The sequence below is a fragment of the Lates calcarifer genome, linkage group LG10 (assembly GCF_001640805.2).
Source record: "Lates calcarifer isolate ASB-BC8 linkage group LG10, TLL_Latcal_v3, whole genome shotgun sequence".
Taxonomy (NCBI): domain Eukaryota; kingdom Metazoa; phylum Chordata; class Actinopteri; family Centropomidae; genus Lates; species Lates calcarifer.
This window is the reverse complement of record NC_066842.1, coordinates 5,354,881-5,381,405: the sequence shown is the minus strand read 5'-3', so window position 1 is coordinate 5,381,405 and position 26,525 is coordinate 5,354,881. Positions and strand designations below refer to the sequence as shown.

General features: G+C 41.2%; 1 protein-coding gene across 14 annotated transcripts in view; it reads left to right on the top strand.

The window, feature by feature from the left end:
* The first annotated feature begins 2,666 nt into the window (after nt 1-2,666).
* LOC108883012 (unconventional myosin-IXAa) overlaps nt 2,667-26,525 on the top strand; it is a 130,744-nt gene continuing 106,885 nt past the window's right edge. For 7 of the 14 annotated variants that reach the window (XM_051073176.1, XM_018675850.2, XM_018675851.2 and 4 more), the window contains exon 1: nt 2,667-3,104. The gene's annotated coding sequence lies outside the window, so the exon portion shown is untranslated. The remainder of the gene's footprint in view (nt 3,105-26,525) is intronic. The other 7 variants (XM_018675856.2, XM_018675854.2, XM_018675862.2 and 4 more) reach the window with 1 other exon arrangement.

Here is a 26,525-nt window from a genome sequence, read left to right as displayed (position 1 = left end):
TGAAATGACACTGACCTTTCAACTGACAAATACATTTTGACAGGAAGGTGTGTTATGTGAGGGGAATAATGACTCACAGGGAGCTTGTTGTCAACACATGCCCCAGGAGGAAAAAACCTGTTACTCATTCTTATAATTAAGTCACAGAAATACTCCATCGTTTCTATAACAAAAATTATTCAGCTTAGCACATCCAACCCCCATAAATACACACTTTACATGTGGTATTTGAATCCCTCCCTATTACAAGTATTCAAAGGTTATATACTGTACATTCTTTGACACATATGGTTAAAGAAAACACTGTCTGCACCACTCAACATTTTGTGATTATGTTTTTCATTAAGTCTGCCAATCCTCACCCTCTAGCAGTTTGTGAACATGTCCAAGGCTGCAGAATATCAGTAATCACTAATTTACATTCATATCCTAGTTTAGTTTAGTTGACACGATGGGAGAGAGGACCCCAGGTTACACGTGTGCGCACAATGTCAGGGATAACGCAACAAATTCCAAGAATTATTTCCATTGTTCCCAAAAAACAAAGCACTGGTCCAGGAGTCCAGGTGCCTCAGCAACATCATACTACCATTAAATCCTCATAACAAATAAAATGTCAGCAATAAAATCAGTCCATCATACACACAAATTAGCTGTGATAATAAACTCACAACTATTTGCAAAGTAGGTGACTGACCTTCCTACTACCTGATCCGTTTATCAGTAAAAGCTTCACCTAGAGTCTACAGCCATGTTAGCACCTCTGTGCAACCATGTGTCCTAAAAATTATGTTTCTATGCAACTAAACTACAAAAGCAGGTTGTGAATGAAAAATTGCCATCCTGTTTATACAGAAAAATATTATGTGTCATGTGTTTTGTGTTTATTTACATCTGACCATGATATTTGCTTAACCTAAAAAAGGGCTTTTGTTGCATCAACCTAACCACAGTTTTAATGGTTACCATGTTAGTTTAGCATGTTAGCATGCTAATTATATATTATCATTTATAATATTTGCTAGCATTTCATTAATTTAGCAGGTATTTGGCCAAAGAGATATTCCAAATTAAACAAAATGTTGATGGTTCATACTCCTCAGAACAGGGGAGAGGCCTACAGCATATAAGAGATTAGTAACTTTAATGCAATTACTGAATTTCTTGCTACTGAAAACAGTAACCACATCACCCTAAAGCTAAACTGTTCATGGTTACAATAACAACCACCTGGTTATGGTTTGGGAGCTGCCTCTTGTCTTAAAATCCAGTGGTTTGTTCGACCCGTCCATCCTCCTGACAGGCCAAGGTAATTAATTACTATTGCCACTAGAGGGCTTTGTCATTTGAGAGTAAAGCATACAGTATGTCATTTGGGGCATTTGCTGAAATGACTGATGCTGCTAATTTTCAGTTGACGGTCTAATTTAGTCCTAAACCCGAACACTGGATTGAAAAACTGTAACTTTGATCGGATGATGGCGCTATATGAAGAGAGAATATTGGCAAAACATTTCATGGCAATCCATCTAATAGTTGCTGAGATAATTTACTCAAAACCACAAATGTCATCCTTGTGGTGGCACAAGAAGTAAAGTCAGGGGATCACAAAAATCAAAAGGGGGGTTCATCCTATGTGGAGCATGAAGGACATGTCAATTATACGATACCTGCTGTGAGTTGGGTGTTTTGGTCGGTGTGGTTACTAAACACAAGGATTCAAATTTCTCTATGGCGTTCGTCTATGAAAACAACATCAGGAGAGATGACACAGAACAGGTCATGAGAGATATTAAACTGCCTTACGTGCAAACATTCACTGTTTGCACATAATTACATCTCTTGGTAACACACAACAAACATTTGGCCCCTCCCACATATCCCCCAACATTATGCAAAACTTTTAAATGAATTGTGAACCAAACAGCAGGGGACAGATAAGAAATACAGCAAGTTTATCCCTACAAAGATATTTCTCTTCTTTATAGGCAGTAACTGGCTAACTTCAGTGTGATTTTTTAGTTTAACAGCAGTTTTTGTGCACCATCAATCTGAAAAAACACTTCTGTTTTCATCACACTAAACAAAAATATTGCATGATTCCCAGTTTAAAATATAGGAGACAACAAATGAAATTAATATGCTATATCATTTGGATGGCATGTTGAACAATAATGAATAAATAAATGAAGCCAAATACAAGGTAAAAATCAAAACATGTTTAGTTTTGTAGCACTTTTTGTTTAGGCTGCTGTTATATATTATACATATAATGAATTTTAGAGGGAAAATGTATATCTATATATATATATCTCCACACTAGTAGCAGAGAACTATATTTTGGGAATAAAAGTGCAAAAAAATTCACTGGTAACCCTCACAACTATACTTTAAATCATTTAACAGGTGGAATGTTGAAGTGATTCAGGTACATGCACTGTGTGTGTGTGTGTGTGTTGGGGCGGTGGTGGTTAGTGTCCACCCTTTTGGCCACACCCCACGCTCCTGTCAGTCATGCGCTGACTGACACTGCCTGTTATCAAACCTGAAACATGAAATTCTAATTGAATCGCCAGATCCTCACGTGAAAACTATCGCTGTTCCTCCACAGGAGAGCCGTCCTCCCCAAATCCCACCCACCCCTAACACTGTCAGGCCTTTATAGCTCCCACCCCACGTGGACGCGCAGCGCGAGTGCACGTACGGAACGACTTGCAGCCCGATTGTGGACGAGAAGAAAAAGGGGAGAGAGAGAGAGAGAGAGAGAGAGAGAGAGAGAGAGAGAGGGGAGCTGTGGGAGGAGGGCGACGTGACGGGAGGACTCAAAACAGAAGCTCTCAGGACTACGGCAGAAAGAGAGAGAGAGAGAGAGGGAGAGAAGAGGTGAAACAAAAAAATACTGGATCATATCTACGGCACATTTGGAGATTTGAGCAGCCGGATACGTGGTGCGGACTGTTACGCACGACAGCGTTTCCCTGCGGTAGAATCAGCCTGAGTGTTTGGACAGGAGGCGCACGGCTTGCCTGCTCTTCCTCGTCAGAAAAAGAGGGTTTATAGCGGGGAGGTTTACGGAGCAGCGGGCTGAAGGCACAGTGGAGGAGGTAAGCTCTTTTTCCTTCCATAAGTCCACGCAGTTTTTTAGGTTTTGCTGTCAGTAGCACAGAGTAGTAGCCTACAGCTCGGAGTGGGGAATGTCAAACCTCCGTGTTGCGGGTTTGCTCGCTGCCTGTCTCTCTGTCAGTGCATCAGCTGCAGCCTCCTGCTCCCCATTCACATTCAGTCTCACAGCACATATCGTGTATTACCGCGAAAGAAATGAATCGACTTGGTCTGAACACCTTCCAGCAGCCCAGTACGCACCCAGCCCCCCCCCCACCCCCTCCTCTTCACATCACCCCTCCAACGCCACCCCTGCCGCCGCCGCCTCGGATGAATGTCACGCTGTTTTCTTACATAATGCGTAAATGTGCAGTTACAGATGTTGCCTGGTGTGTGCTGGACGCCACATCTGGTTTACAGTGTGTGTGTCTGTGGAGTCAGTGCAGCAATAGACGTGACGCACTGGTATAAATGGATGAGATACTGTAGAGCTCGATCCATCCAGAGCAGGGCAGAGCTGGTTGGGTTTATTGTCGCAGAGGACGGTTGGAGCTCTGGGTGAATGTGTGTGATGCAGGTGGTGTACAGGCTGCAGGGGCTTTGTTTTGTGTCGTTTGCTCTCCCGCTGCACGGTGTCGAGAGCTGTGACGACCGGTTGTGGCATTTTTCGTCATGTGCGAGACGTTCAGGGCTGCTTACATCAGACTGCTGCTGCTGCCTGATGGGGCATGGCTGAGGCTTATTACAGCTGGACACAAGGAGGGTCAGCTGCTGTGCACTAACCACATCCACACTGGCTGTGGATGAGACTCGGTATAGTTTGGTCTAGAAGCTGCTGTATGTGACATCCTGGTGATGACAAGAAACAACCCAGTTACAGAAGAGAATGAAAGCCCTGTTGCCAAAAGGGGAAATGTGTAGCTGCTCTGACTTTACATAGTCAAGAATAGAGCTGAAACAATGGTTGATTACTCAGTCGACTGACAGAGAGAGAATCTGCATTTCAAAGCCAGTTTCAAGTAAAAATGCCATAAATCAGTTGGTTTTAGCCTCTCAGTTGTTAATATTAGCTGATTTTCTCTGTCTTGTTTGATATTAAACTAAATGTATTTGCGTTTTAGACTGTTCTGTGGATGTAACAATTAATCTGAAGATGTCAGTTTGGGCATTTTATGACATAATCAGACATAATCAACAGATTATCTGACAATGAAACATTGTAAGTTGCAGCTCTTGTCTCCTACAAATGAGGAGGTGGGTAATTTGAGTGAAAACATGTCAGCTGTAATTATACAGGGCGTATAAAGAGATGCCACCTTTTTTTTTTCTATTACTGAAAGCTTTAAAACAGGAAACCACTGTGTTCCAAATTGTTTTACAAAATAAAGTCCTCCAACATGGAAAATGTGAGGAAACACCCTGAAATTCAGTATAGCAAAATTAGTAAAGTACAAGATTAGAGCATAAATGACAAACACCAGTTACCATAATCTATACATTTGGCACCTTTATGTGAATTAGAGCTGCAACAATTTTTGTTGATTAATTGATTATTTGATTGCCAGGAAATGAATCTGCAACAATTGTGATAATCAATTAATAATTTTAGTCATTTTTCAAGTAAAATACCAAAGATGTGCTCGCTCCAGTTTCTCAAATGTGTAGATCGTCTGCTTTTCTTTGGCTTAAATGATGTTCATTTGAATACCTTTGGACTGTTTGTTCAGACAAAACAAGACATTTGAAGACTGTTCTGTAACTGTTTTCTGACATTTTATTTTTACAGAAGACGATACATTAAAAGAGCAAATAGTTGCTATTTGTAGCCTTATTGTGAAATTCACACCTTCACTCGGCTTAGAGTTAAAAAGCAGCAACAAACAAAGTGGGTTTGTAACCCACTTCAGCTGGAGCTGAAATGAGGTTGTTTCAGTCCATCTGACATGTTAGAACAGGCCTACATGGCCTCAGTCAGACCAGACCAGACCACATGTGCCCCCAGGGTCTCTGTCCACGAGCCCAAAAGCTTCAAGAGGAGACCCACCCTCTTCCTCCTCCTCCTCTGGCTCTGAAGCACTTGTGTTCAGCAACAGCGCTGAGGAGCCGTGCATGAATGTCACGAGTCTCTGTCAGCCTGTGGCCCTCTGTATGAAATACCACAGAGGGAAAAGAGATAGATCATTACAGGTGCATTATTTTGAAATGCCAGGACATACAAGTGCCTCTCACCTCCTGTGAGTGATCTGCAGTCGACCGGTCTGTCTCACACACACACACACACACACACATCCGCCGCTGTGTTCACTCAGAGAATTCCCTTATTGCGATGTCAACTTTGCTGACATTAACATTTCATTCAGGTTATTATGTAAGTGGCAAAGCCCTTGAGAGCATGACTGAAAACATTGCTTTGACAGCTCCAGCTGCCCAGCGAATGTACTCGTGAATGCAGCCGGAGAAGCCGCTCAGATGTGCCTTGATTTTAAACATGTGACAGATGAAGACGTAATGGCAGAGAAAGAGCATCCACTGTGACTTTCTCTACCCAGTCACAGCCAATATAAACATCACAACAGTGATCACATATGAAGCAAAGGGTGAGGAAACTGGAATAACAATCATTTTAATAATTCATGTAGAATAAAAGCCTCTAATCCTCTTTTCCAGCTCTGTTTGAACACTTAGAGACTAGGCATTTTCCTCAGCATCTCACCTATTGTAGCTGCTCTTTTAACACTGAAGTTCAGTTTTCCACACTTGGCGACAGGTCTGCTGTCAGCTGTTCATTCAGTGTTTATGAGCACAGCTAGTCAAGAGAAGAAACGTGGTGGCATTCATATATGGAGCCTCTCCACTGAGATTTGATGGGACATTGACTTTTAAAGGCTTAACTGGAAATGATATAAATATATTTCACATTCAAGAAGTGATGTCCATTCTGTGCCATGATTTATACATTAGGCTTTCAGAAACCATCATCAGGGTCATGTAGGTTCGTGTAGGTTGGTTTGTTTTAATGCGTTGATGTGACTGAGCAGATCAGAGGATGGGAGTTCTTTTGGTTTCTTCAGTCTGGGCCAAGATGAAAACAATATATAGTAGCGTTTTAATGACGAACACGCATAAACAAGTTGGAGACTGCAAGCGGTTTCAACTTCAAACCTGTGCACTCGCAGTGACATGCATATGGTTGCCAAACGATCCTGCATAAATATGTAGGCCACTTTAAGATAAGATCGCCTCCTTGATAACGCACAATCAACAGGACTCATGCCAAAATCACTTATCTAGAATTACAAAACCTGTGGTCGGTCTGCTTTGCTTTCACACCACAGATGAACTGCGCTAGAGTTTCGCTTGAAAGCCGATGGAGCCTCTGCTTTTCAGTTGGTTTGTTTGAACCTATTTAGACATGTTAGATGTGTACGCGCTCCTGTCTGGTGCTAAATTGTTCTCACAGTTACGCTGTGGTGAGTAATGTAATGGGTGGCTGGATTATGTTCACAGGCAGTGTTTGGGGGTTTTTTTTATTTTTATTTTTGAGTGACTGGCGTGCTGGGAGGTGGTCGGAGCTGGAGGCCGGTGTTGAAACCACAGAACTTAGATTTTCAGAGACCAGGGTTTGGAGCATTATCTAACATGTTTAGTATCAGAATTTTCGTAACTTGCATTGCAATACATACCTAACAACATTTCCCATTACGTTACTAGAAAATATAAATCAGGCTGGCATTACCTTCAACCTTTCCTTCAAAATGTATTTTAAATGTATATAAATGTCACTTCTAGGAAACAGGGTTGAAATAGCAGTGAATGTTTATTAGTAGGAATGAGACACGTGAAGCCCTAAAGATTTGGACATGATAATACTGATTACTACACCTGAGGATTACTGATTTATCTCTGAATTAGAAAATCAAGGCCATGTTTATTAAGTCAGATTGTGGCCTATATGATCTCATATCTGACCTTGTTTCGTATGAACTGACATCCAATCACTTACAGATTTATGGTAATCTACAGGCTCTGATGATGGTGATGTTTGTATTAGATCACAGAGATAAGCTCATCAGCAGCAGATTTAGGGCGGAGCCAAAGAGCCCGTCTACTGTAAAATGATTTGAATCTACAAGCCCACTGACCCGCATTTCTGTTTTTTGAACTGATGGCTTTGAGAAAAATGGTTTTTGTTGTATGAAGCCGGTTGTCACTGGATCCCAGTGTCCCTGCTTGAGCAGTCAACTCACGTTCAGACCTGCTGCTGCAATGCTCAAGGCTTCATGTAAGACAATACCAGGATGAGGTCAATGTTACACATACCATGTCAGTGCGGCTATATGCATCTCTAACCAGGTGTATTTATAGAGCCCTCTACAATGGTAGTGGTGGACGTTGGTGTGTGTGTGTGTGGAGGGGAAGAGGCATCTTAAATAGCTTCTGTCTTTGTCCTGACACAGACTAGAGGAGACTTGAGAAGATACGACAGTAAAGTAGTCAGGTTTCCATTGTTATCATTGGCTTTTGTCAGCGAGAGAATCTGCAGGACATTAAAGTTTGACAGTTGCCTAGCAGAATTTTTTCATGGTTCACTGGAATAAATAGCACATTATTTTGTTTTATCGGGTTGGTTTTTTGTTAAGAAGGACAAATCATTTCCTTCACACTTTTGAGTTTAAAGGAAGTGCAGTGTTATGTTATTAATCTGTGATGTAAAATATGTTTTCAGTTGCAGCTTTGTGTAGTGAGAGAAAAACAATATCTTACAGTCTTCACTCAAGAACAGCCAGTCAATGTGGCTGCAATGCATCGTGGACTATTGAGGCCTCTGTCCGTGGAGTAATAGGCATGTCTTCCTGTGCTTTAATGCATTTATCACCGGATGTTTTGTCATACGTCTTTGATGGACACCAAAATGTGACATCTGGGTGCACAGAGGATAATATTCTGTATTTTCTTATTGTCAGCAAATCCCATGAAAAACCTAAAACCAACATAAAGTCAAGTATTGATTGTGTATCCAGTGCCTGATAAAATCTTATTCCTTTGTGCCACAGAGCAAAACACACAAATTAGCTCCACTGTTGAACTGGCTAACATGTTTTTTTTTTTTTTTTTCAATTTGATGAACACAGACGCTGTAGTTTATTTTGAGCTGATCCCACATATGCCATGCTGCTGAAGCAAATCCTCACGAGAGCGCTGTATGTGTATAATCCGCAGCTGAAAATAGTCCCAAACAAAAGCACTATTTGCCCCTGTTTGAGTTACTTTTAATAAGAACACAGTGCCTGGCTGGCTCAATAAATTACTAAGACTTTTTAAAAAATTAAACTATGTGCTTGTGACCTGTTTTCAGAGACTCTTATCTTCAACAGAAACAAATGGACATGTCGCTTTTGGTTTGTTTATGGGTGTTGTTCTTTCACACAAAATACCACTGGCCTCATTGAACTCCACAGTAGCTTCATTGGGTAGTAGCTTGATATGACCTTCTGTTGCGTGTTATATGTGATGATATATGAATGATGGCCACTTCTTTTTGGCCACAGCTGCGCATATTTTCCCACTTAGTTAGGGATTTGCTCCTAACAAACACACTTTGGCATTCATATGCACACAGCTGCATTATAAAAACAGGCATTTTAACATCTGTAAAGGATTCTGCACACTTGCTGAATATCGACATTCAGCTGGATCATTCAGTGGAAACGTGACCCCTTACACACTTCTGCTGTTTATGCTGCTAGTTGAGGCCGCCTGGTGACCTGCTGACCTCTGTGACACTCATGTGACATGAGGGCTGAAAGTGATTTGTCACAGTGTTGATGATCTGATAGACAGGGTCTTTAAGTGTTTAAGTGGAGTCTGCCATATTGACCACAGTCTGAATTAGACATGGGTAACTATAGGAGAATCTCTGAGGCACTTTTTCTCCCTTTAAAAGCTGTCATCCATAGCTGAGGTTAATTCATAAACATATTTTCCTTGTTCGGTTCTTAAGAGAATAACACTCAAAGACACTATATCCAAAACAAAAAAGACGGCTGGGGAGAAATCCTACCTCTCTCATATGCAGCTGTCCGACGATATTAAAATCTCTTTCAGTGTTTCCACAGTCTTCTTCAAAGAAGTTGCTACAGTACAATATGTGTCACTGGCGCAGATTGTTAGCATGATAGCAGAGCTCCTTTTGATTCCAACATGGCTTGATTCTTAGCAGGGCGCCGCTGTTTGTTATTCTTTCAGCTGTTCAAAGCCAAGCTCTCTGTGAATTTTTGCATCCATTATCGCTTCTCACATCTCTTTGTATAATTCATTTAACCTCATACTATGGCTGTCACTGCTTTAGGGATAAACACCATTTAAAGAGTATTTCTCCTTGTGCAAATAAACGCATCTTGGTTTTGTTTGCTGAAGTTACTTTGGCTCAGAGAAAGTGGAACACTCGATTGTGTTTCTTGCAACAGGCAGCAGCTGGTGAGGGCATGGATCAGTCCCCCTGGCTCTGCCTCGGGCAAAGAGCAGCCAGCAGCATTGCCACACTCTCCTCCGTCCCGCTCGGCTGGTTACAGATGGAGAGACAGGGAGAGAGGGAACAGGGATGATTAAGAGAAGGAGTGTAGGCATTAATACATGTTGAAGGATTCCTTTCAAACAGAGCAGTGGACAATAAGGCCCTCTCTGTAGATCAGGACTAGGCCTCTAGCTTTTATATGACAGCTCTAGCTTCTGTGTGCAGTGTATCTATGGGATGTAAAAGGAAGATTTGGGTTCATACTTTGCAGTCTTGTTCATCATTTCATACTCTGCTCTGAGTTGTTTTCTGTGGTATTCTCCGCTGCCCGACACACCAACGTCAAAGATTTGTTTCCACACATTGTTCTTAGTTTTTATCGAAGCCGGAGACTGTGACGATCAGCTTTTCCTCCATTTTGATTAAAATTAAAAACAGCTGAAGTTCCTTCACACAGTGGAGTTCAGTAGTAAACAACTCTGTGCTGCGTCTCTGCTGGGATCAGGTTGATCAGGAATGGCTTTCACCTGGCTGTCGCTTACACTGCATCAGAGGAAATTTGCATAAAATTGAAGCTTTTTCAATGTTCCTCTGTAATGTAGCTGGGGGCCCTTGCAGTCTGTCAAGCTGCAAAGCCAGGTCTCACTCACAATGAATAGCAGCCATAGCTAAATATCAAATCATATATATAGATTAAGCCACAACAAACTCATTTGTTCCTCGATAGTTGATGTTTTAGATTTAAAGTGGTAGAAGGCACAGCTTAATGAGGCACTTTTGGTCACTGAGCAGCAGCAGAAAAAAGGCTATAAACCCAACATTGACATTGACATTAACTTTTAGGTTGACTTCTGCAGCAGTTTCAAGTTGTTTGGGGTCAGCTGATAAATTTTTTCAGTCCACACCTACTCCTAAGGGAAATATCTGGCTCTTTAGCTAATAAATGCTCCACTGTGTCCACCAGCTAGCCGCTACCTGTATCTGTCAGCTGTTTGGTGCTGAGTGTGTAACGTCAGGTGTCTTTTTGATGCCTGCTGAATCTGGCAACAACACTGATTAGAGTGATGAACCAAAACAATAAAGCTGTGGGTTGGGGAAACCAAAACAATGAGTTAATAGATGTTCAAAAAACTCCATAGAACTGAGAAGAACTGCACAGTCAGGTGATTCTTACCTCTGGGTGTGTCACTGTGAGAAATCCCTTTCATTTTACACATGGCGATTTCATCACTTTCACAAAAATATGAAGTCTAGCAGCTTTAAAGTGGATTCAGTTCTGTTCTGCTATACCTGGGAGCAGTGGAACATCTCTAAAAAGAAGACTGTCGGAGCAAGAAACAGGAATTGTTGGACAATCTGACAAGATTTTAACAAGCAACAAAATTAACTACATTATCTTAATTTGGAAGTAATACCAAAAAATGCACCCAAAATGCTGTATGCAGTTCAATGCTGAAACATTTTATTTAAAACCTATATAATCGTATGAATATTTGTGTTTCTTGCCCCATCTGACTTCTTTTTAGTGATGTTAACGATTTCTCAGATCTTAGCAATTAACTTCATGAATGCAATACTATCATAATGGATATGAATGATGGGTGAAATTGGAATTTCCCTTTACGACTTGCTTGATCTCCCTTTCCCTGTCCACTTCTGGGTGGCTTAGTCTTCAGAGAGCCCATCCACATGATCCACATGACCTCAGTCCAAGTATTAAGCCTGCAGTCATCTGCCCTGTTGAAGTGTCTTTGATCACTTCTCTGAATCCCTAAAAGCCTCGAGGTCACTCTGTTACATCTGACCCTGCAGCCACAGGTCCACAGACTGTGGGGTTGGGGGGTGGGCAAGCAAAGGGAATTTCCCTGCAGCGATCAATAAAATATCACATTAATCATTTTGTTTACCAACTCGGGAAGTTGCTTTTTACTGTGTTTAGACCATGAGTCGAGCAGCTGAGTGCAGCCAGAAGCCAAACCACGGCTGTCGCAGCTGGACGTCTGTTTGAGGAACCCACAGAAAACAATGGAAGGAGACTCAGAGGATGTGATGCACCAGTCCTGACAAATATCAAATTCCTAATTTATTCCAATTTGAGATATTGTGATGCTACAATCAGCTGTAATTTGTGTTGGTTAGGAAAACATAATGAAAAACATTCAGAGTCTAGCCTAAATGCTTAAACTTTGTGAGTGAGTTCAGGTGGTCAGTACCAGCTCTCAGTCTGTGTTTTTGCTCTGCTGCTGATGCTGATGCTTGCATTGTTTATCCCACTGTGTTGCCACCAGATTGATGGAACTGTTTCTCAGATTGACAGATCTAGCTCAGCCAGCCACTCTCGCCTAAAGCCAGCCAGACTCTGTCTGTGAAAAATGCCTGAGAGGGTTAATCAGTAGTAAGAAAAACTCTCGCCCCTCTGCAATTAGCACCGTGTCATTTAGGGGTTCGGAGGCAGCCGATAATGTCACATCTCACTTACATCTGTGGTTCAGTTGTTAAACATTTTTGACAGGGTGCCTGCAGACTCAGGAGGCTGCGTTATTCAGCGCTCGTGCCACTTCCCTGAGAGGCTGAATTACTGTCTTTAATAAGTGCTTGTCTCATATTTGTGCCGTCTGTGCTGTCAGTGAGTTTGCAAGCAGCGTCTGGTTTCAGTAACCGTGGATCGGCTGTGGGTTGGGAGCCGTAGCCAAATGACGCCCCGCTGAAGAGCTCTGGCAGCCGAAGCACACGCGAGAGGAATTTGAATACATGCACAATACGACAGACAGGCAAGACAGGCGTGTGACCTACTGTCTGCCACTGCTTTGTTGCAATATGCTGGTGGCAGTGTGTGTTTGTGTGTGAGACAGAGAGAGAGAGAGGCAGCAGTGGCCAGAGCCAGAACAAAGCAGTCTGCGACCAGAGGACTTGGGTGTGGCACTCTCAGTTTGATGAAGTCTGATCTGTCTGTATTACAATCCTCCACACTGCTGCTTTAATACATCTGTGATACATTTGCTGGTGTTGGTGCGTATGAAAGCTTGGTAGTTTCTGTGTACTGACTGAAATGTATCAGAGCATTAAAAATTGGCAGGTATCAAAGCACCAATGTATTTTCAGGTGTTGTTTAAATATTCTTTAATCACATATGTGCAGGTTAAAGTCATAAAACTGCCAATTTTGCTTTTATCTGTTAGTGTCAGCTGACAGCAAACATGTGGAGAGAGTGAGAAGGGGGTATGAAATGCAACAAAGGTCCCTGGCCAGAATCGAACCAGGGATATCGTATGTCGATTTCATATGTATGATATGCTCCCCAACCACGTGGCCATATGATGCTGTATGATTTTTCTGGTTTTCTAAAATTTTATCTTGCCAGATCTCATGTATGGCTGTTAGAGGATGAACAAAGGAGTTCAGAAAAGAGCTGCAGTGATTAGTTTCAAGCAAGTTAGATGGCTCTCGGCTCCTCAGTTTAAGAGATTTCTTACTTTCTTGGTCTTACATTATGGTAAACTGAATATCTTTGGGTTTTAAATGCTGGTTGAACAAAACAAGACATTTGGTGACGTCTCCTTGTGCTCTAGGGAACAAGGATGTGATGGGTGTTTTTCACTGTTTCTGATGCTGACCAAATGATCAATTGAGAAAATAACCCCCAGATAAATTAATAATGAAAATAAATAATAGTTGCAGCCTTAGCTCAGAAGAAAGACATATCAAATATATTGTAGTATTGACACCACAAAAAAATTCAGCAAATACTCTCTTCTCATCCTCCTTTTCCTTTTGTTCATGCTTTCTTGCACATCTCTTCTCCTTTCCACGTCTTTCTCTGTGTTTCTCTTTTCTCTCTCTGGACTTAAAAAGCTTAGTCATTCTGCCAAGGTTGTCTGAAAGTTGCTCTGTCCTGCAGTCTGTCCTACTTTGGTGGGAAAGAAAAGTGGGACGCCACAATACAAATATAGCAGGTAGGAGGCTGTGGTTCAGTGGCTCAGAGTCACATTATGCGTATGTCAGACGACGTAGGTTCAGTCTTTGCAGACGTCTTCTCTTGTCATTGCCCTGCACTGTGTTGTGTTGTGTAGAGCCGACAGTTTTAATGGTGGTTTGTGGGTCTGTCCTGTGGCAAGACGCTGAACCTATTTGACTAAAATGTAAATTAGCCAACTGTTATCTATTATCAAACCTTAGTTAAATGTGTAGGAAGTGACACATTTTCTCCCTCAGAGGAGCCATGCACACTTTGTTTAACATGGAGTCACGTGGCACATCACAGAGTCAGCATTGTTCTTTATTCCTCATTAGTTCCCTCATCAGCTGCTTTCTGTTTTCTTGGGCTCCATAAACACTTGCAACTGTAAGGGACTATTATTTTCATAATCGATTTATCTGACCACTATTTTCTTGATTAACTGATTATCTTTTGGTCTATAAAATGTCTGAAAATAGTGAAAATAACCATTATATTATCCTGGAAATCAAAGATATTCAGTTCAGTGTCACATAAAACAAAGAAAAACAGCAAATTCTCACTTTTGAGAAGCTAAAACCAGAGTATTTGGGATATTTTTGCTTAAAAAATTATTCTTAGTTTAGTCTTAGTTTTTCTGTTGATTGATTCAGCTCTGATCTTTTGGCATTAACAATAAAGACTCACAGAAGCCATGTTTTCACTTCATGTTTTCCACTTCTGAATCTGTTTCTAGTTTCTCAAATATGAGGATCTGCTGCTTTTTTCTGTTTTTAAATGACAGTAAATTTAATATATTTGGGTTTGGGACTGGACAAAACAAGATGTAATGTGAGGAAATGAGTAAATATGATTACACTTATAGACTGAATAATGACTCCATTAATTCTAAAAATAACCCACAGATTAATTTATAATACTAATAATTGTTAGTTGCAGCTTAGTGACAGTAATTAGCTGATTTCTGTCCTGTTGGGCTCCACAAACACACCATACCATAATTATGTAGAAATTAATTATCTACAAAGACACAGGAGTCTGTTTTTGTGGCTCCTCCTTCCTGTTTCTCAGCTTTATATGTTAACAAAGCAATTTAGAGCAGAAGCGATTAGTTGATTAATCAATTAGTCGCTTATCAGAAAAATCTCTTCCAACAGTTCGATATTTAATTTATTATGTAAGATAATTATCAAGCAGAAATGCCAGACATTTACTGGTTCTGTCCTCTCAAACGCAAAGGTTCTTTTGGCCAAAACAAGACATTTGAAGACCTCACCTTGGACTCACAGACATTTTGACTGACATTTTCTAAATTAAAAATTAGTAAATTAATCAAGTAATTTGCAAAATAATCAGCTGATTAATTGATAATAAGAGTAATCGTTAGCTGCAGCCCTTAAGCAGCTTGGCAACAGTCAGCCTTGTTCTTTATGTTCTCTATTAGGATCCTCATTAGCTGATGTCTGTTTTGTTGTGCTTCATAAAAACACAACATAACAATAAAGACCTGCAGCAGCTGTGTGTTCAGCACCGTCTTATCCTGGCTTCTTTTTCTCACATTTTTTTTTTTTTTATCATCATTATAAATATGTTAATGAACCAGCAATACACATGTTTTCATTTGGAGTTCAAAGCTTGGCCTTTCTTACTCTTTTCCTCTTCCACAGATCATTCATTCATTTATTCACTCATTCACGGTCTATACATACCTCTTCAAGCTTCCCTGACAGGCAGCAGTTGCTAGGAGCCAGACTCACTCACTTGCTCTCCAATCAGCAGCTAGTTGGGAACAATAAGGGTCACTGCTGATGAGCTCCAGAGAGGTGTTTTTGCTCTATTTATTAACAGCAGGTAAGAAAGACTCTCGTTATATTTATTTTTTATACCAGTTTCAGTGAAATCTAATGAAAAGAGTAATATTGTTCGGCTGATATGTCACGTCTTCAGTTGTATCAATATTGTTTTCCTTTTTTTTTTAATCTGTAAATGAGGGCTGGCTTTTAGAGACAAATCTACTATAATATCTTATGATGCAATATAAACAATTTTTTAATTTGGCTTCTGTAGCTTGAAAAATGTGGATGCTATGGGCTTGTTTTTTCCCATTTGTTACAGCTGAAATTAACTGATTAAATGTTATAAAAATGACAAATTTCACAGGTTTTAGCTTCTCAAATGTGATTTTTTTTTCTGGGTTTCTTAGTCATCTATGAGAGTAGATTTAATATATTTGGTTTTTGGATTGTTTGTTGAACAAAAAAAGACGATTAACATATCAGCCTGGGCTTTGGGAGACTGTGAGGGGGTGTCAGTTGAGAAGATTATTGGTAGATCAGTTAGTAATGAAAATAATCATTAGTTGCAGCCTCATTGGATACAAATAGGCACTTCAGAATATGATAAAGTAAAGGCTCTCTCAACAATAAAGACACAAGAAACATGCACAAACAGAAAGGAAGAAGGTAAACTGATAATAAACAGACAGTTCAGCATGTACAGTGGACCTATACAGGATGAATAAGGAGCTTCAGTTAATGATTTTTAGGGAAATGTTCTGTTTGTATCCGTCAGGGAGTCGGTCGTCTTTACAGCTGTGCCGTTAATGAAGAGCCCTGTTTTCTCTGAGGCAGCAGAAGCTCTTTGGTGTAATAAGGAGAGCTGAGCAGCAGCACTACAGTCTCATCTGGAACAATAATGAAGGCTGCTCATGTAAAATGAGATGCAGACGAAGCGCTGTCATTGGCCGCAGACGAACGAAGGGAGGTGGGCGATTGGCTTGTGGTTTCCGAGTGGCTGCGATGTGGTTGGCTGTTGTCACGGCGCTGAAAATTCTCACCAGAGAGAGTGTGTGTACATACGGGGGTGAGGGTGGATCGGTGAAAGTGTGTGTGTGTTACTGTGTGTGAAAAAGCTTAGGTCAAGGTGAGCACAGTGGGGTTTAATTTAGTCTGAGCAGGGTGTGAAAACTCTCCCCACTGTGGCTACATGGGTGTGAATGAGGGGTCTTTGAGTCATGACACGCACTGTACACCCACACATACACGCACACACACACTAATAACTTATGTCCACATTCGTGCATCCTCAGCGATCAGACGCCATCTACCTGCATGTATTAGTTTCACAGATTTTCTATAATTTTTATGTACTTGTCATCAATAATTCCTGTTGTTTCACTGCTGTCTTGAATTCTGTGCAAGTAAATCAGGTGTAGAGCTGACAGAAAATGTACTGCCAACTATTTTGATAATCATTTTTTTCATTTTTTTAAGTGAAATTGCCAAATCATTTGCTGTTTCTAGCCTCTCAGATGTGAGGATTTGATGCTTTCGACTGTTGGTTGGACAAAAAACACATTTGACGACGTCTCACCGGTCTCACTGTTGTCTGGCATTTCAGATTTACCACCCTCACATATACATTGTCATGCAGTCCCACACCAAATCCATGCAACAGTTTCTATCTTTGTGACACTCTAACACTCAGTCAGAGGGGTGTTGAGTCTGTGGTTTGTTGTGTTTTTGTTGAATTGCTGGTTATTTCACCTTGAGTGTTGATATAGGGAGGGAAAAAATGAATCACAACCTTAAAGCAGGACAATGTAATGTTTGAAGAAAGAAGAATGATCAGTTAATCTATTATTTTATCCTGTCTTTTTTTGTCAAAGCGACAGTCCAAAGCTCAAATATCTTCAGTCTACAGTGATACAAAACAAAGAAAAGAAGTAAATCTTGTCATTAGAGGAGCTGAAACAGAGAATCTCTGCTTGATAAATGTTTGATAAATAGATATAAATAGCTTAACTAGCAGATTATCAAACTCACTGACTGTAAGTTTTCTGACTGTTGATTATTTAGACAATGTTCAGTTTATAAATGTCATTGTGTGTATGTGCATGTTTACTTGCATTCAACTCCATCTCATTAGTGCATAGTGTGTACTGGTTGGTGAAAATGAGCATCAGCCTCCATCGTGGCCTTTTAAGCTCATTTATGCGTCATATGACCTCCCTCTCACTGCTTCGCTCCCCACCATTGATAATCACTTGAATAGATTGACTCATCAGATCTTCTTTGTCTCTTGAAAAAAGATCAGAGGGTGAGAGGACTCCTCTCTGTTTTAAAATTGTCATCACTAAACCACACTTGTCACCTCTCGTGTGCACCTTGCACGCTATTTCTAGGAAACATGAGGTCATATGTGCAAAACTTGCACGTCTTTAGCATCACCCCTCATGTACTGTGTAGTTTTAAAATAAGGCAATGTTTGTAGGTCTTTAACCTGTTACCAGACACACCCATAATGTACCCACAATTAAAAGGTTGCAGTTCCTCAACCTATTGATTACAGTCATAAAACTGGCCTCATTTGAAAGATAACTCTTTAAATCTTAAAACAAAAAGTCAAAAAGGAGTTTATAACATATTGAACAAATGTTACAGAGGCACAAACATGGAAGAAATTAATATTTTTTGCCTCATTTTTTGGCGTAAAAAAGGGGCCTGTAGTAAAGTGTGGAAAACACTTTGGAGCCGTAGCAACAAGTCTAAACCAATTCTGTGTCAACGGCTGCAGTGATATGAGGATCCCACAGTGCTTTGCACAGATAGAATCAGGAGACTTCAAGCTTTTAGACAATGTATGATTTGTCAAGAGTGTGTGAAAGCTGAAGCAGAAGTACCAAGACCGACATTTGAAAAAAATTCCATTATTTTTTTAATTACATTTATTGTTTAAAAATCCAACGGTTACTTACTTAAAATTCTGTATTCATTACTTTTGTGTTTAAAATGAAAGCCCTAAGGAGAGCCTGGATCTGTTCATTATTGAGGGAAATTTAAATCTCCCACCTCTTCAGTCCATCCCCGCCTGACTGACAGTTGATTAGGTGGTCGAGACAGAGCAGCTGCCGCCCCAGAGAAAACAATCAGCGAGACACACACTGGCCTCTAAGTGGATTTGGTGGCTGGATGGAGGAAAAGAGGGAGGAAAAAGAGAGAACGAGAGAGTGAGAGAGAGAGAGGGGGGAGGGGAGACGGCGTCTGTGTTACATGTCTAGATCTCCTTGTGGACTCTGTGTGTGTGTGTGATTAGATGTGCCTTTTGTTTTCAAAGATGTATGTGTTTGTGTGTGTGTGTGTGTGTGTGTGTGTGTGTGTTGCCAGTTCTGTGCCGTGATTTAGTCTTGCCAGCAATGTGTTGGACGTGTGTGTATGAAAGATGAAATGTTAATGATCCAAGTGGGGAAACTGGGTCGTTCCACCGACAAATGAATTAGATCCAGTAAAAACGTGAAGCATTTCAACAGAAGGATTGAACATAATCTACAATAAATAACTTTAAATGTGTGTAAGTGAAAATGTTAACGGTAAAACACGTGAACAGAACATAAAATGGAAAATATTTGCATCACAACAATAATGAAGTGTCAAAATGGTCATGAAAACAAATTGAGGGAAGGAATGGAAGAAATATATATGTAAAATCAATAATATTGAAGAGATAAATATGATGATAATGACATAAGAATATGTTGAAAATGTGATTTATTGTCACTGTTTTAACAAAAAGCCTTGGTATTTCAAATGGAGATTATGTTTCTTTTTCAGCAGCAGGTCATTTAGGTGTGAAGCAATGTTGTGTGTGTGTATAGTTTATTTAGCTTCACCTGGATTCTTACTAATGAAACGGGTGATTCCTCACAGTGTTTCCTCAGATGAACTCAGAAGATTTATTCATGCTTCATACCTTTAAGCTATTTTGCGTATGCGTGGGTGTTTATATTAGGGCGGTAATGGTGCAAGAACTGAAACAATAAGTCAATTAACCAATCAGTCAATCAACAGGAAAATAATATGCAATATGTTTTTAAGATTTACTTTTAAGCTTGGTTTTTCTGCTGCTTTATCAGTGCAGGGAAGATAAACCAGAAATGCCTGCGTGCCGTGCCTCTCATCCAGCGCAAGCTCCGACCCTGAACAGGATTAAAGGTTTAGGATCGAAGGATGGATGGATGGCAGCACAGGAAGTTTTGACTTTATGGTTTTAGAGTTAAAACAAAACTTTTTTTTATTTTCAGGAATGTGAATATCACAGAGCAAAAAAAAAAAACCTGAACCTGATAGCTTCGTCTTTTTCTCATGTGTCTGATTTGAAGTTTCATCACATTTTCAATGGTAGTTGTTGCAGCAGATCATGACGTACCCTGTGGCTGTACTTATCTTTGTTTTCATAAAAGTGTGTGTGTGTGTGTGTGTGTGTGTGTTGAAGGTGGCAAGAGTTTGTGGTCGATCTTTAGAGGAAGTGGAGAGAGCTCTGTCTCTATTTTGCAGTCAGCTCTTGGTTGGTGTAGTAAACAAATACACTCAGGTAGTGCAAAGAGACTGCCAACAAATATCAACATGAATGCAGTTGTTCATCACGTTTCTTGCCTCAATCTGTCTCTAAGTTCAGTGCAGTAAAAATTAATACCATGCTGGAGTGAAATAGGAGTTGTGTGGCCAAGAAACCTGGGAAAAACACATTGTAGTATGTTTTTATTGCATTTCTGATCATATACACTTCTTTACGTTCCACACCTTCCTCTTTATGCAGCACTTTTTGCACAAGCAAAGTATCTCTCCTCACTGTGACGGCTCTCATAGCAAAGCAGACTTCCCCTCTATTACCCCATCCCGTCCGTGATTTATTGATGAGGATGTATTTGTCTCTCTTGTTCCTGGAGCGGATTCACACACATGTCCTTTGTATTATTCATCTCTGCGTGGTCATGTGTGTGCAAATTCACAGGATATAGCCATAAGTGTGTGTCTGTGTGTATGATTTCATGATAACAGCTGAGACGACATGGTTATATATAGCTTGTGCATAAAGAGGAAGATGATGCTTGTGTGTGTGTGTGTGGTGTGTGTGCACCTTTGGTAACACCCTGTTTTTTGAAATGTGCCCTGAGGCTCATCCTTGTGGGAGATGCGTTTGGCCTAATGGCTGCATTCTTGGGACTAAATGGAGTGTACCTAATCCACGTCATTGATATCTCCACAAACACACACACACACTGACACACACTCATACAGAGCTCATGTCTTCCCTCAGGGCCTCTGTGTGGGTCTCGGACTGGTGGGCAATGGTACAGACGGACCCTCCGTCATGTCTGCGAAGCTTCTCTCTTTAAAATGTCATCATGAATGTGATGCATCTAAATGTTAACATCCCAATCAGAAGTAGCTGTTGGCCATGAAGCCTTATTACTGCATTAAAAGTGTATTTGAGGGTCTTTGACATCATCCGACGGGATTTGGCAAACACAAATATGGAATTTGACACCACTTTCCTTCTCTCCCTCTTCTCTTTGGCCTTAGCCAATTTTATTTTATTTTTTCCTAGTTGACAGAAAACAGACATTTGGTCTTCAGGCGACGTGATGGCTTTGAAAAACATCCTGTGAGTTGTTTGGAGGGTCAGCTTCAGTCTGGAATCCCGGCAGAGAACATGCAGCCATGAGTTTTGCCACACTGTCTCTGTTTCTGTGATATAATCCTCAGAGGATTCAGTTCCCCTGTATGATGGTCATATCTAATCTGAACAGGACTGGACTGGGAGGGCAGAGAGGGTGACTGAGCCAAGGGCTGTTGCCATGGCAACCCCAGGACCAAGGGATAATCATTGGGCTAGGCGTCTGGTTTCAGGAAAAGCATAGTGAGATGTTTTTGAAAGGCTTCTGTAGCTCAGTGAATGAGAATTTCACCTCAGCTGAGCAGGTTTAACAGCTGATTTTCAGGGACATTTTGCACATTTTTCAGGCTACTTTAGCTGCAGTGCCATCATCCATTAAAGGAATATAAACACATATTTTTAAGCTTTTCATTTAACAAAAGAAGCTATTCTTCTCAAATATTAATTTGATTCCACTTTGATGTTAGTTTAGCGTAAACAGATTGTTGGTTTGATTCGGAACTCCCTCAAGCCCTGCTGACTGCAAGGCATCCACTGACAAATTTGTATTTTCCAAAATGTTGAACTAGTCCTTTAAATATTTAAGAAGCAGGTTAAAATTCTAACTTAAACCATAAACTGTAGAGTATGAGTCTGAGCAAGCTTTATCTAGTTGGCAGTCTTCAAAGTTTGATAGTCGACAGCTCTGTTTATTAGTAGACATTATTGTTCCTTGTTCATTTCTTCTAATTTCAGCATATTGTGTGTTCAAATGCCTCAAACTCACTGTTATTTTTTGATATTTTGTCAGGCACAGGAAACATGGACAGTTTTCTTTTTCTAAATCCAAATTTCAATGTCCATGATAAACCAATCACTTTAATTTGAATATAAACTTGTGTAACAGTGAACAAGGTAAAAAAAAAGAGTGCAGCTGAGGTCCAAATCAGTGATTAAGCCAGGAGGTCTTCACAGTAAGTGCCCTACGCTGTCTCTTTTCTTGGTAACACACAGGACAGAAACCAGAGCTGCAGGAAGGTCTGAACTCATTACTTATGCTACATAAAGTCAGTTTGATTTAGGGAACAATGTGTTCTTCTTGACCATTAAGAACAAAGCGGTTCAATTAAAGGATTTGGGGAAACACAACTTAACCAATCCACCTAAAAAAACATGTGACTGAGCCTTCAAGCATTCAATCCTCTGCATGACTCTCTTAAACTTACGGTTTGTCAGAAGGACTCCAACAGTCAGCTGTAAACACATTCATGTAAGAGTTCATTTCCGAGCATGAGGTTGTTTGGGGTTTGTGTGAGTAACTGTAACCATTGTTGCTGATCTCGTTGAGGTAAGACCTTGATTTATGACCCTATTTGGACTCATCTTCGCCAAAGAGCCTTTTGTGTTCCCCTCTTAGCCTCCAGGGTCTGAGCTGCGCACCATCTCTGTAGCCGTCTCTCAGTGCTTCACCCCCTTTTTTTCAATGATAGGATGCAGTGGAGCGTTCAGCGCCAGAGGTCTTCACTTAATAACATAATCACTTGGCCTGCAAAAAGAGACGATGAGAATCGCTATCAGCTCCACATTGAGCTACTAGCTTCAGTCGTTTCGCCCTGAAACTGTAGTTGTTCAGGACAGACTGTATTTGTTATAGAATTAATTCAAAGTATCAGGGTTCAGTCACTATTTCTACTGATTCTCTCTGTTGTTTCTCTTGTTAGTCATCCCAGAAGGAGATATTTACACTCACACCAGCGTGGGCATTTTGGGAGCACAACAACCTTGGTCCCAGTCTAACTAAAAAGAGGAAGTAAAGGAAGTAATAAGGGAAATTTTCAGAAAATCAGCAGTGTTTGCAAGCCCAGCTGAAGAGCTCTCTACAGTGAGTAGTGGGGAGTTTCTGTTTTTCACTCTTTAGTAATCACCAGTCACTCTTTTGAGGAGTCAGGCTGTATTCAGACGAATGACAGCACTGCAGGAAAAAGCTCAGCAGGGTGCAGATGCAGAGGGTGCGTATCCAGCTTGGGACATTTGTTGGACATGGCTCAACTTTTGCTGCAATGCAATTCAGCTTCAGTCTGGCATGGTGCTGTGTTTCCATTCTAATGCATGCAAGCTCAGATTCCTCGTACATTATGTTGTAAGATTAGTGATAAGTGATCCAAAGGTATCTCATGGATGTAGAAATCGCTGTGTAGTGTTTTGGCCCTCAGACCCCATGGATCTTCCGGGATGGTATTTCATTCCCACTGGTGCCTAAACAACACTAGAATATTTCCCTCTCAGTATCTTGAGGCAACCTGCTAACCATTTTGTGGCTGTGCTGTCTCTGGCACCTCAGATAAAGCCTCAGTTTATCTTTCTTTTCAAAGGAAGTCTCATTTGGAACACGGCCCATGTGCTATAATGAAGGGTTGAACCAGCTGTGCTGCCTGCGGAGCCCCGTCATTACCTGGCGCTGCAGCACAGGCTCAGCACTCAGATCTGCACTTGACAGTTGTCTCTCCTGCTTGTTTTTGTCCTCTCCCCAGTCTGTCTGATCTGCTCAGAGCACTGCAGCGGCAGAGACAGCAATGCAGCCTGTCAACAAGGTTTGTAGGTAATTTAGGTCATTCATCCTGCACGTTCAGACTCTCAGGTTTCTCATGATTCTGTATCTGCTGCTCAGAAAGCCTTGAGAAGGAAGAGTTACACATAAGGAGAAGATGTGCTAATCTTTTTTCCTGGCCTGCGTATTTAAACTGACCATCTCAGGAAATGATTCATGTGAGGGAGGCAAACACAACACAGGAGCTCTGTGGTTGAAAAATCTGAAGTGGAAGTGAAAGTGCCATGACCATCCCCCCCACCCCCTTATCGTGTCACGACTCACCCAGAGCAAAAAGAGGACCTTGACACATCTTCCTCTTTAGCTAATTGGAGACTCATTTCCTTTTGGATTCCAAGGTGGGAGGGAGGCACGCTGATGCAGTTCAGTGAAAACTGAGAACCAAGATAAACTTCTACTATTGAGAGAGAGTGGAAAGAACAGGGAGCAAGATGATGTGAGTGGCTGCCAATGTATGTACAGAAGCAAAGCCCCTCGTATTGTTATTGTGTCCAGCCGGGTTGAATTTGCTGAAACGCACGGTCTGGTATGCACAATAGGTGGGGTTGAGGCAAACAATGCAGGCTTTTCCTCAGAAAACAAATCAAAATGTCAAACGGTTATTTCTCGGAAACTGTAGTACCACTTAACCATGTACAGTAATCACTTTCTCCTTAATGAAACACCTCTTTCTTTTCCTTTTTTTTGTGTGTGTTTGAGAAGTGGCCGCAGGACCCGGTCAAACATGTTGTCACCTTGTGTAAAGAGCTGCTGCTGAGTCAGAGGTCAAGGCTGAGATCTTCTCCACCTCTGTGTTCGAGTGAAGTGTTTACAGGCCTGTAAACAGAGCTTGTCAGAGCTCAGACATCTGGTCGGAGCACATTCTTTTTATTTTTGTCCTGTGATCTCAGATTTTTGCATGACCCCCCCTTTACAAACATGAACTCTGCCTTAGGTTGGATTAAGGCCCAGACAATAATAATACTAAACGTGGGGGCTTAGAAATTCCTACAGTCTCTCTTTGAATGTAGTTGACATGGGTCTTATTTCACCTGTAAGTGTTACTACTTTTACTCTATGAGGGGAGATATTCATCCTAGCCCTCATCTTATATCTGTGAACTGATTGTTATTTATAGCTCTCTCCTCCTGTGCTGCTCTGTAAAACATTTTATATCCAATCTGCTTAATAAAATATGTTCCTCAAACGTACCGGATGTGAGTGGGTTGACCTTGAAGATCTTAGATCTCCATGATCTCTTGGCTCTCCCTCCGCCTGCCTTTGCTGACTGTGGAGGACATGACGGTTCCTCTTCCCGTCACTTGAATGACGCCACTTCTTGACACTGTTTGCCACGGTTGGTCTCGTGACTCATTGTGACAGGAGTCGACCCCGGAGCCTCTTGTCCTCTTCATCTGTTGTTACCCATCAAGGCCGTCATATCTGTACTTCTGTATGGTTCATGGCTTCATGTACTGTATGTCTTGCCTTTCCAGTGTGTCGTACAATTTTAAAGGGACCATTTTGTCCTTTTGTCATTATCAGCAGTTACTTTGAAGAGACTAAAACAAGTGTGTGGCCAGAAGCTGATATTGCTCCATGCTCCAGTGTGCTCCTGTTGTCCTGCCCAGCTGCTTTCAGATAATGGCTATGTAATGCTGCAGACTGCTCTTGAACGCAACCTTTTTGGCTGAAGGGATTTCCAGGATGTGGGTCCCACCTCTTCCACAGCCTTTGCTGCTGACATTGTGTGACCAGTCGCGGCCTGTGGTGAAGCCCATCTAAACGGTTGTGTTAGCTATGACTGAATAATACTGTCAGTGCAGCTATGCAGTGAGTACAATATGGTTTAAGCTAAGAAAAGATTGTGGCTATGGCAAATAAACTATGGTAGAGGTATGGTCATGGTTAAGCTTATAAAGCACAGTTATGCTTAGGGAAAGATTGCTTTCTCTTTTTATTCATTCACCTGTCTGTGACGCTGAGATTTTGTCAAATGTAATGGCTTTTCTGCAGTTACAGGTGCCCTGTCAACTGTTTTACAGACATCTCCTTTATAATGGAAGCCTATGGGAAGATTCTTTTTGGGCTGCAGAGGATTGTTGTGTTGCAGCGCTGGTTTTCAATGTTTATACCACTTTGCTATTTTGACGAGCTGAGAGGAGTTAACTCCAAAAACAGAGTAGAGTTCAAAACCAGTGGCCGCTGAAGCAAGGCTTGTTTTTAAGATAAATTCAGTGTTGGTTTAGTCACTTAAGGGGAATTGTTGTTAAAATTAAAAAGATGAGTAATGCCTGTCCTCTCCTTTTAAGGTTAAAACAACGATCAAAGTGAATAAAAGCCTGAGAAAACCAGTGAGGAAAAAGAGACTAGTGCTCCAGCAGGCAGCATGTCATTTCAGATTCCATTGCTTCTGCTGTAAATTTAAGAGCCACTGTCAAAGGCAGAGCCCGAAATGTGGGCGCAGACATGCAATTCGACATCCCCTCTGCTGATTGTCAAATACCATCTCTTGTTTGAAAGACATGCCATTGGCAATTCCTGTGGCACCCTTGTTTTGCATGTCTTTGCCTTTTTCTGGCTACGACCAGAGTGGCATTTCAGGCCACTTTTATTGATGTGCTGCAGACCTCTTCATCTTAAAGCCATTTGGCTCTGTCTGCAATGACTGCAACTGCTTTTATGTATTTTTACACACACACTCACAATCAAGGGTACACAGCAATGCATGCATTAGGTGCTGACCTGTTTTGTCTGGCCACATGCAAGGCGTGGCAGGTTGTTGATGTGAAACCAAAGTGACAGGCCCGCAGAGAGGAAGAGGTTCAGGGTAAACAATCACCTCGCAGGTCATGCTGCTCTGCTCTGTGCTGTGTGCTCAGATTCTCACAAAATCTGTTCAGCAAACGTGACAATGAAAGCCTGTTGAATGA